Source organism: Marmota marmota, unplaced genomic scaffold, assembly GCF_001458135.2.
Source record: "Marmota marmota marmota unplaced genomic scaffold, marMar, whole genome shotgun sequence".
Classification (NCBI taxonomy): domain Eukaryota; kingdom Metazoa; phylum Chordata; class Mammalia; order Rodentia; family Sciuridae; genus Marmota; species Marmota marmota.
Genome location: NW_026000242.1, coordinates 30,699,745 through 30,710,799, shown reverse-complemented (window position 1 = coordinate 30,710,799; position 11,055 = coordinate 30,699,745). Strand labels below are relative to the sequence as shown.

The 11,055-nt window shown below is 43.0% G+C and overlaps 1 pseudogene; it reads left to right on the top strand.

The window, feature by feature from the left end:
- The first annotated feature begins 1,067 nt into the window (after window positions 1–1,067).
- Window positions 1,068–6,682, top strand: LOC107145740 (annotated as a pseudogene).
- Window positions 6,683–11,055: the final 4,373 nt, after the last annotated feature.

Below are 11,055 nucleotides of genomic sequence, written 5' to 3'. Positions count from 1 at the left end.
ACTGACTTCTTATTTTGATTTCCTTAGTTGGATTTTTTTCTAAAATATTTGAAAGCATTTTTTAAGCACTCATAAAGCTTTTTAGACATCCTACTATTATTCTTAGTCTTATTTTTTTTAATACAACATTTTCTCCAAATATTTGAATGAATTTAGATTTTTTTCCTCTGGATTTATTCATTGTACCATCCTTGAAAAAGGATGTACCTTCCTTTGAAAAAGTATCCATGGTGAAAGGTAGAATGGACTGATACCAACACGACAGCAAAAGTAGAATACTTTTGCACAAAAGAGTAACAGAAAAGTAAAAATAAAGTTATTTAAAAAATATATAAAAGAAATACTTTTGTCACATATGGGTTAGAAATAACTTCTTAAGCAAAATTTTAAAAGCATAAACTTTTACATAAAAATAATGATTTGCGGATGTCTCTTGCGGCTGCAGCGGCTGGAGGAGGCGCGCTGTGGAGGGCCCTCAAAGCTGGCTCTCAGGACAGCCCGGGCCAGCTGTGCAGGGCAGGTGGGGGCAGCGCTGTTCTGCCTCATGCTGCTTGGCCTTGAGCTGTACCTGGTGCTGGTGGCGGCTGCCTGGTCTGGCTGGCCAAGGGGCTACTGCAGCCTGGGGCATGGCAATCCTTTGCTGTCAGCACGCCGGGAGGCAGCCTACACTGCTCCTCTCACCTCTGGCCAGGTCAACAGTAAACGAAACCTCCTACAGATTCGGACCCTGCTCCAACGACCCGACCCCGCCAAACTGCTCCTCATAGGCAGCAACCCGGGCAAGCCTGGCCCTCAGCAGTCTGCCGCCACACCTGTTGAAGCGCCCGGGTGCCACCTGCCCGCCTGCACCTCGCTGCCCACGGCCCAGTGGGTCCAGCAGGCTTAACCCTGACTCCTCTCCTCTGATCCTCCAGTAGGCCTTCGCACTGGGATGGTGGGAATTTATCCGATGCCTTTGTAAAATAACCCCTTGAGGAAGCTATCCAATCCAGCAGGGCCAATATTCCTTGCTAGGAGTACTGCCCACAGTATACTAGAGTCGTTGTCACAAGAAGACTGACCTCTCTCCTGGGAACTCACAGATGGTGTGTAACCCAGTCAAGGTGAAGATGGCCCCTCCAGATTGCAAGCTAACTCATTTTCCAATACCAGAGCGGTTAATAATGCAACACTGCCCTCACCATTAAGTAACGTCCAGACCCATGTGCTGGGAGGGAGACTGTAACTGAACGTCCTCAAAGAGAGGAAGAATAGGATTGTGGAAGAGGAAAACCAAATATTTATTGGTGGTCAGAGAAGGCAAATCTGATAGCAGTGGGAGTGGATGTTCATTTTTTGAGCTCCTGGGGACCAATGGAGTCCCTGCTTCTTTTGAGCCTAAGCCTGGGTCTCTAAAGAGAGGTCTTACTTCCCAGAGCTCAGAACACCACTTGAACAACCAATCACTTGCACCTCTTCTGTGGTCTCCCTGACAAGCTTGTGTACAGGTGGCATTCTTAGCTCCACCCCCAATGTTCCTATAGTTCTTCCCTAGGCATCTTACAGATCTAGAAGAGGAGTGGTTCCACTTTCTCCCCCTTCTCTAGCCCAGCTTCCTCCTGCTCCCAGACACTTGGAGAAGCCAGCCAAGAAAACAAGAGGAGCCATGTCAGCATTCCAGTTCCTGGACTCCACTGGTGGCAGAGAAGGAGTCCCAGGGAGAGAGGGTTGTAGACATAACCCCTCGGAAGCAATAGAGCTCGTGGACTTCCCCATCTACACCTGGCAGCTCTAGACAGTAGAAACAGAAGGTCCGGCTGCTACCTTCTAGATGAGCGGAACAGCTGACCTTGCCTCCATCTCCTCAGCTTGGTTATTCACTCACTGCTGAGGACCTTGACCTAGAAAAGAAAGCTTCGCTCCAGTGGTTCAACAAGGTCTTGGAGGACAGGCTGATGTTCCTCCAACCTCCATCAATGAGAACCCACTCAGAATCGTCCCCTCCAGCCTCAGGTACCAACCACAAGCCTAAAGAAGATGCAGAGTCCCTCAGGCCATCCCTCCCAGAATCTGATGGAATGGCAACCACCATGGCCCCTTCATCTCTGAAGACACCCAGCCTTTTGGCCTCTCTTGGATCTTCATCACCAGCCACTTTCTTGGGGCTGGCCCCTGCTTCCTTCACAGCACCTGCCGCTGACACTAAGTCACCTCCATCCCTTCAAGCCCATACATCTGCCAAAGAGAGGGGGGTTCCTGCCCTGTCCTCCACCCCCAAGCAAGTCATGATGTTTGGCATGTCCATCAGCTGCCCTCTGATCCTTCTCTGGCCTCCCCAGCTATGTCTTCAGATTCTCCCCTGTTCAAACCCATTTTTGTGACACTACCTAAAAGTTAGAGCCAGAGCAAAGACCCCTTACCATTCTGCTCCTTCATCACAGCCATGCTTCTTCCAACTCCATCTTCCCCAGAATGACCAACACTGCCATCCCAACTTTTAAGCCCATCTTTGGTGACCTGGAGCCACCCATGCTGTGCCCTTGCCTTCTCCCTTTTCCTTCAAGCCAACAACTGCTGCGACTGCTAATATAGCCCTAGCTGCTTGTCTCTTTTCTGGCCTGGCCACAGCCACCTCTGCCATGGCTTCTGCCACCGCTGCCAGTGAGTTCACAAACTCTGCTTCCAAACCTGCTTTTTGCTTTGGGGTCAGCAGTGTGGCCAGCACTGGGAGCAGAATGACTGGCAGGCTCCTACCTCTCAACTCTTCCCCTTTGAGGTGTCCCCTGCCTCTGCTGCCAGTTTTTCCTCAGCCATGGGCTCTATATTCCAGTTTGGCAATCCTCCCATGCCAATGTCCACAGCAGTCACCACCTTTGGCCAGTCCCTGCCTTGTGCTGTTGAGAGTGCTTGCTTCGGCAGTAGCAGCAGGAGCAGCAGCAGCAGCACTGATTACTTCAGTGGCTTTAGCAGCTCCCTGGCAAGCTCAGTCCCAGCCACCACCAACCAGCCCACACTGACTTTCAATAACACGACCACTGACCACTCCTGCATTCAATATTCCCTTTGTCTGGAATGCCAAGCCCCATGTCCCAGCATACCCATCAACCACCCCTTTCCCCCTAGCCCATATTCAAGGCTGCGGATGGGCAGCAACAGAAGTCCTCCAAGCTAGGTCTTTTTTTTATCTTTGCCTTAGTTTCTTTATTATTATTATTATTATTAGTTGTTCAAAACATTATAAACCTCTTGACATATAATATTTCATAATTTGATTCAAGCGGATTATGAACTCCCATTTTTACCCCATATACATATTGCAGAATCACATCGGTTACACATCCACTTTTTTACATACTGCCATACTAGTGTATGTTGTATTCTGCTGCCTTTCCTATCCTCTACTATCCCCCCTCCCCTCTCCTCCCCTTCCCTCCCCTCCCATCTTCTCTCTCTACCCCATCTACTGTAATTCATTTCTCTCTCTTGTTTTTTTTTCCTGTCCCCTCACTTCCTCTTATAATTAATTTTGTATAACAATGAGGGTCTCCTTCCATTATGATGCATTTTCCCTTCTCTCTCCCTTTCCCTTCCCCCTCTTGTCCCTGTTTAATGGTGATCTCCTTTTCATGCTCTTCCTCCCTGCTCTGTTCTTAGTTGCTCTCCTTATATCAAAGATGACATTTGGCATTTGTTTTCTAGGGATTGGCTAGCTTCACTTAGCATAATCTGCTCTAGTGCCATCCATTTCCCTGCAAATGCCATGATTTTGTCATTTTTTAGTGCTGAGTAGTACTCCATTGTGTATAAATGCCACATTTTTTTTAATACATTCATCTATTGAAGGGTATCTAGGTTGGTTCCACAGTCTAACTATTGTGAATTGTGCTGCTATGAACATCCTTGTAGCAGTATCCCTATAGTACGCTCTTTTAAGGTCTTTAGGGAATAGTCCAAGAAGGGGAATAGCTGGGTCAAATGGTGGTTCCATTCCCAGCTTTCCAAGGAATCTCCATACTGCTTTCCAAAGTGGCCGCACCAATTTGCAGTCCCACCAGCAATGTATAAGTGTACCCTTTTCCCCACATCCTTGCCAGCACTTGTTGTTGTTTGACTTCATAATGGCTGCCAATCTTACTGGAGTTAAATGGTACCTTAGGGTGGTTTTGATTTGCATTTCTCTGACTGCTAGATATGGTGAGCATTTTTTCATGTACTTGTTGATTGATTGTATGTTCTCCTCTGAGAAGTGTCTGTTCAGGTACTTGGCCCATTTGTTGATTGGGTTATTGTTATCTTATTGTTTAATTTTTTGAGTTCTTTGTATACTCTGGATATTAGGGCTCTATCTGAAGTGTGAGGGGTAAAAATTTGTTCCTAGGATGTAGGCTCCCTATTTACCTCTCTTATTGTTTCTTTTGCTGAGAAAAAAACTTTTTAGTTTAAGTAAGTCCCATTTGTTTATTCCTGTTATTGACTCTTGTGCTATGGGTGTCCTATTAAGGAATTTGGAGCCCAACCCCACAATATGTAGATCGGAGCCAACTTTTTCTTCTATCAGACGCAGAGTCTCTGATTTGATATCAAGCTCCTTGATCCATTTTGAGTTAACTTTTGTGCATAGCGAGAGAAGGGGATTCAGTTTCATTTTGTTGCATATGGATTTCCAGTTTTCCCAGCACCATTTGTTGAAGATACTATCCTTCCTCCATTGCATGCTTTTAGTCCCTTTATCTAATATAAGATAGTTGTAATTTTGTGGATTGGTCTCTGTGTCCTCTATTCTGTACCACTGGTCCACCGCCTGTTTTGGTACCAGTACCATGCTGTTTTTGTTACTATTGCTCTGTAGTATAGTTTGAAATCTGGTATTGCTATACCGCCTGATTCACACTTCCTGCTTAGAGTTGCTCTTGCTATTCTGGGTCTTTTATTTTTCCATATGAATTTCATGATTGCTTTATCTATTTCTACAAGAAATGCCATTGGGATTTTGATTGGCATTGCATTAAACCTATAGAGAACTTTTGGTAATATTGCCATTTTGATGATGTTAGTTCTGCCTATCCATGAACAGCGTATATTTTTCCATCTTCTAATATCTTCTTCTATTTCTCTCTTTAGGGTTCTGTAGTTTTCATTCTATAAATCTTTCACCTCTTTTGTTAGGTTGATTCCCAAGTATCTTATTTTCTTTGAGGATATTGTGAATGGGGTGTTTTTCCTCATTTCCATTTCAGAAGTTTTGTCGCTGATATACAGAAATGCCTTTGATTTATGCGTGTTGATTTTATATCCTGCCACTTTGCTGAATTCATTTATTAGTTCTAGTAGTTTCTTTGTAGACCCTTTTGGGTCTTCTAGGTATAGAATCATGTCAATTGCAAATAATGATAATTTAAGTTCTTCTTTTCCTATTTTTATGCCTTTAATTTCTTTCGTCTGTCTAATTGCTCTGGCCAGTGTTTCGAGAACTATATTGAATAGAAGTGGTGATAGAGGGCATCCCTTTCTTGTTCCAGATTTTAGAGGGAATGCCTTCAATTTTTCTCCATTCAGAATGATGCTAGCCTGAGGCTTAGCATAGATAGCTTTTACAATGTTGAGGTAAGTTCCTGTTATCCCTAGTTTTTCTAGTGTTTTGAACATAACGGGATGCTGTACTTTGTAGAATGCTTTTTCTGCATCTATCGAGATGATCATATGGTTCTTTTCTTTAAGTCTATTGATGTGGTGAATAACGTTTATTGATTTCCGTATATTGAACCATCCTTGCATCCCAAGGATGAATCCTACTTGATCATGGTGCATAATTTTTTTTGATGTGTTTTTGTATCCAATTCGTCAGAATTTTATTGAGGATTTTTGCATCTAGGTTCATTATGGATATTGGTCCCAGCATACCCATCAACCACCCCATCACCCCTAGCCCATATTCAAGGCTGCAGATGGGCAGCAACAGAAGTCCTCCAAGCTAGGTCTTGCCCCAAACTTTGGCAGCTTGTTCACTTTTGGGAACTACATGGCCCCTGACCCATCTGTAGTGCCAGCACCAGCACCTGCCCAGCTGGCTTTTGGCAGCTCAGCACAGTCAGTTTTGGGCTTAAAAACCATGGCCTTTGGCACCCCTGGCAGCATGCAGCAAGCCTTTGGCAGCACCATGGCAGTTTTGGTGCAGCCACCACCTCTGAGCTACCACCCAGACCACCTTCAGTGGCTCCAGTGTCTCAGTGTTTGGACACTCAACTCCGTTCCCTTTCATGTTCAGGGAATGGGCAACCCCAGCTGCCAGTGGGGGCTTCGGGCTCAGTGTGGCTGCCCCAGAACCCAGCTCTACATCTGGGGCATTCACTTTTGGAGCTGGACACAGTGATACCACAGGCACCACCACCCGCTTTGGGGGACAGGGCTTGAGTCAGAATGCTCTGGGCACACCCAACCATAGCACATCCTTTAGCTTCAATGTGGCTGGCACACCTCAGAGCAAACCTTTGTTTGAAGGCACCCCTCCACACCTACCTTTGGGCAGCGCACTCCAAGTGGTGGACTCTGCACAGTGGGCAGCAGCCTCTTCTTTGGGGCTTCCTCAATACCCACCCAAGTCTTTGTTGGAGTCAGGACTTTTGGATCAGCAGCTCCTTTATTTTCCTTTAGTATGGAATCCAAGATCCCAGGGACTCCACCTCCACTGCAGGCCCAAAGGTAGCACATCCACAAGAAATAGCCCCTGTCTTCCTTTTCCCTGCTCTTGCCAAAATCTGGACCTTAGCACCTGCTAGGAAGTGTCTCTGACTCTTTGTGCTATAAAACAGAACTACCCTAGATCTCTGGCTTCAGCCACCAGGGTAGTGGTAGCAGCCCTGGGGACCTTTCCCTTCTGGAGGAAGTGGGAACATCTGGGCGGGGCAGGCCGGGGCAAGGCCAAAGCCCAATACCTGTACTTGAACAGTTGCACTGGTGAGGCTAGAGAACTAAAGAGACATTGTAAATACTGTCTGCTCACTTCCCTGACTCCTTTAGTGTGTCACTTAGTCAGGTGGCCTCGCTTCCCACCTTTTCCCCTATAGTCATCCTTGCCAGAGGGTGTGCAATTGCACTCACTTAAATCTCTGTTACATTTGGTGTGACTGGGGAAAATGGATTATCTTTAGGCTTTACCTGCTTGGTTAGTGTATGAGAAGTGCTTCTCTTTCTCTCATCCCTTTTGGGGACTCTTATTTCCCCATTGCTTGCTGCTTTGTCCCTTACTCCCCTGCAGGATTTATTCCTTTTTAAATGAACTTGAATTTAGCTTCACCTTGGAGACTCCAGTAGGTGATGCTCCTGCTGCCTCCTTTCACCCTGCCAAGTCTGAGTGAAGTTTTATCCTTCTCCCTCTTCCAATTTGGCCCCTATAAAGCTTTATGGCTCAAGACTGTTAGTCTGGCAGAGCCATGAGCAAAACCCATGCTCCAGGAGAAAAACTCATGCTTTCAGCTGCCTTCTCCAACCTTCTGGCTTCACTGGCTATTGTCTGCCTCCAAGATTTTATGCCCCACACCTTGTCCTGTGTTACTTTGTTTGAAGCCCATGTCTGTTGCTCTTTGAATAGAGTTTGGAGGAAAAATTGTGTGTGTGGCAGCAAGCTGGTAGTGCCGGACTTAACTGTCTTAAGTCTCCCGGCCTGCCTAATCAAAATGGCACCACTTGAGGGCCACATTGCTGACGCCTGAGTTTTCCAGTGGTGTTTGGATTTTAAGGGATGGCAACCCAGGGGATGGGGCCTTGGGGAAGCAAAGACCCTTTCCTACCACCATTTCTCTTCCACCACTAATCTTCTACCTCCCTGACCTCACTAGGCAAGGTGACTCCCCCCTCATATGTCCAAACTATGCCAATGAACCCTTCCTTGAACTCGTACCTTAGTTTTTTCCCAAACAGGGCCTTCTCCAGCCCTTCCCTTCCCTTTTCTCCCCTGGTTCCAAAACCACACTCCCCAGGGCCCAGAGCCTTGCTGCCATGCCCATCTTCTTTGGGAGAAATATGAATGTGTGTGTCCAAATTAGAATAAAATATGTAAACATTTTTTCACAAAATACAATTTTTTTTTGTATTTAAATAAAATCACTGATTTGCATTTCTCTGATGCTTAGTGATATTGAGCATTTTTTAAAATGTATTCATTAGTCATTTTTATATATTATTCTGGGCACTGTGTATTCAGTTGATTAGTCCTTTTTGGGTTGGATTTTTTGTTTGTTTTTAGTGATCTTAGAGTTCCTTTTTTTATTCTATAGATAAAACTTTTAATAATGTGCAGCAGAAATCAGACAGGCTCATTCTTCATTCTTGCATTAAAATAAAAGAGTTCCAATATTACAATTTATTTACATTTGCATAGTGAAGAGCTAAAGTGTCTAAGTGGCTATTTCACAGTCATTTCTAATAAAATGTACAAAAAACAAACAGAAGTACCAAGAATATAGGTTGGGGGCCTTTATGGCATAAGAATGGGCTTGGACTTAGTCTGTAATCCAGAATCCAGAGGTGCAGGATGCCCTATGGATCAGGGAGTGAAAAACTCAGCTTCAGTTTCTCCCTAACTTTCACTTAGGTTAACAGAGGTGGGTGAGGAAATTTCCCAACAAACTACTGTCTTCCCCAGAGGTACAGGAGCTAGACTGCATGTGTGGTGACAGCAGAAAGGACCCCTGGGGAGTGTGTTAGTGGCTTGGGAGACACAGGGTGAATGTGTGTTGGCAGATCCCAAAGGCTAATTGTGACTTGGGGTACAGTAGCCTAAGTTCCATCATCACCTGTAACTACCACATTTCTGCTGCAGGGCAGATAAGAAGGACACAGCAGAGGTAGGGAAATAAGGACCCCCGGATGACCCAACTGGTATTTAAGGAATATTTATTAGTGGCCAGTAAATTTGCCCAAGGATTAGAAGAAGATATCCTTTAAGGCAAGAAAAGAAGCAATACATCAGGAAAATAAATGGAAAAAACAGTAGCATAGGGAGACCAAGAACAGGGAGAAGGCTCTCCCTCCTCCCCAGGCTTTGGCCCAGAATTGCTGAGTTGGAGGCAGGTATGCTTTATGGCTGCATACATAATGTGACTCCCCTGGGGCAAGAAGGGACCTCAGAATGAAAGCAGTGCTTTGGGATCCCACCTGTGGTTCTAAACCCCCAGGCCTCACTACACACCAGTAGTCTCTCTTTGCAAAAGAGTTGGGATTTCCTTAGAGTTCTTTAAAATTCTGAATGTCAACACCTTTTTGGTTATACCATTTATAAATATTTTCTCCTATTTTGTAGATTATCTCATTGTCTTGTTTCCTTTGCTGTGCAAAAACTTCTTAGTTTGATGTAATTCCATTTGTGTATTTTTACTTTTATTACCTCTATTTTTGGGGTCTAATCTGAAAAATCATTGCCTACACCAATGTCTTGAAGTGTCTTCCCTGTGTTTTCTTGTAGTAATTTAATATCTTCCCATTTAAGATGTTTTCCTTTGACCCATTTTATTTTTTTGAATGTGAAACCAGACAAACACAGATGCATACCACATGTTATCACTCATTTATGGAACCCAATAAATCAACCTTATAGAACTATAACAGAATAGTGGCTCTATAGATGAGAAAGGGTAGGAGGAGGGAGGACAGAAAGAAATTCAGTAAGCTCCACAAAAACCATAGAATCACTCTTGGCTATTTTTTAGTGCAGTAGGGTAATTATTGGCCAAGAAAACCTATAATATATTTCAAAATGACTAGAAAAAAAGATAAAATTCTCCAAACATAAAAATGATTAATGATTGAAGACACAGAAATCCTCATTACCCTGATTCAGTTGACAACACATTTTATACTTGTATTGAATTACTTTAACATGTACCCCATTAAGATATACAGATTTTTTTAAAGGTTTAATTTGGTTAAATTAGAAGTTTTTGTTCACTAAAAGATGTTATAGAAAAATTAATAAATGACACATGTGAATAAGATTTTTGTAATGTTCAAAAGGAAATGAAATTAGAATATCAAATATTTAAGAAGTCATGCATTCAACATGAAAAATCAGTAATATCATCAGGACAAGGGATAAGTGATGTGAAAAGATTTAATGACAAAATAAAAATCTATAGACAGATTAAGAGATGCTCAAAATTGTTAGTAAAAAAATTTGAATTTTACAACTTCAGTGCAATATTCCCTGCTACTATTAGATCCTCCGAATTAAAAAGCTGAATAATGCTAAGCATAGGTCAAGATTTTGGGGTACAGAATTATCACACCCTGATAATGTAAGTTCAGACTGTGTAGTCATGTAGTGTAAGTTCAGATTCTGTAGTCATGGAAGCAGTCAAGACAAGTATACCAATACGATTTGATCCAGCAATGGTGGTCATTAGAGTGACAGGAATTCTAAATAGATTGATAGAGGCATGTAAAAACATGCTCATGGAAGAATATAGAGACAATGTTTACAGTGGTCCACAAGTGTAGCTGGATAAATAAAATGTGGGAGATGCTCAACATAGAATATTATGCATAAGATAGAAGTAATAGATTGCATGTTCATATTGTTGCATATGCAAAATTTAGAAGCATAGTGCCCAGAGTTAAAAGAAATCAAGTTAAATATACAACAAAATTAACTTTTTATAAAACTATCTCATGTAACCTAATCTCATCTCATCTCTATCTCTCCATTGTATGAACTCATTCCTTCTTATGCCTCCAAAGAAATAGGTACCTGTAACTAACAAATCACTTAAAGGCTTGGCATGACTTTTGATTCATCTCTTTTTCTTAATGAACTTTAGATTATTAGTTAGTGAACTTTTGATATAAACAAAATTTACTTTTTGTATGCTTCATAAAATTAAATTTTATGTTTGATGTTGCAATATACCATAAACTAAGACCATGAAAATTTCAGTAAATATTTACTGAACATCTATTATGTCCTAAGCACTATGGCAAATTCTGAGAATATAACAAAGAATAAGACAGGCAAAAACCTTGGCTTCTTGAAGGTTACATAAAAATTGTGTGTGTGTGTGTGTGTGTGTGTGTTGGGAGGATATG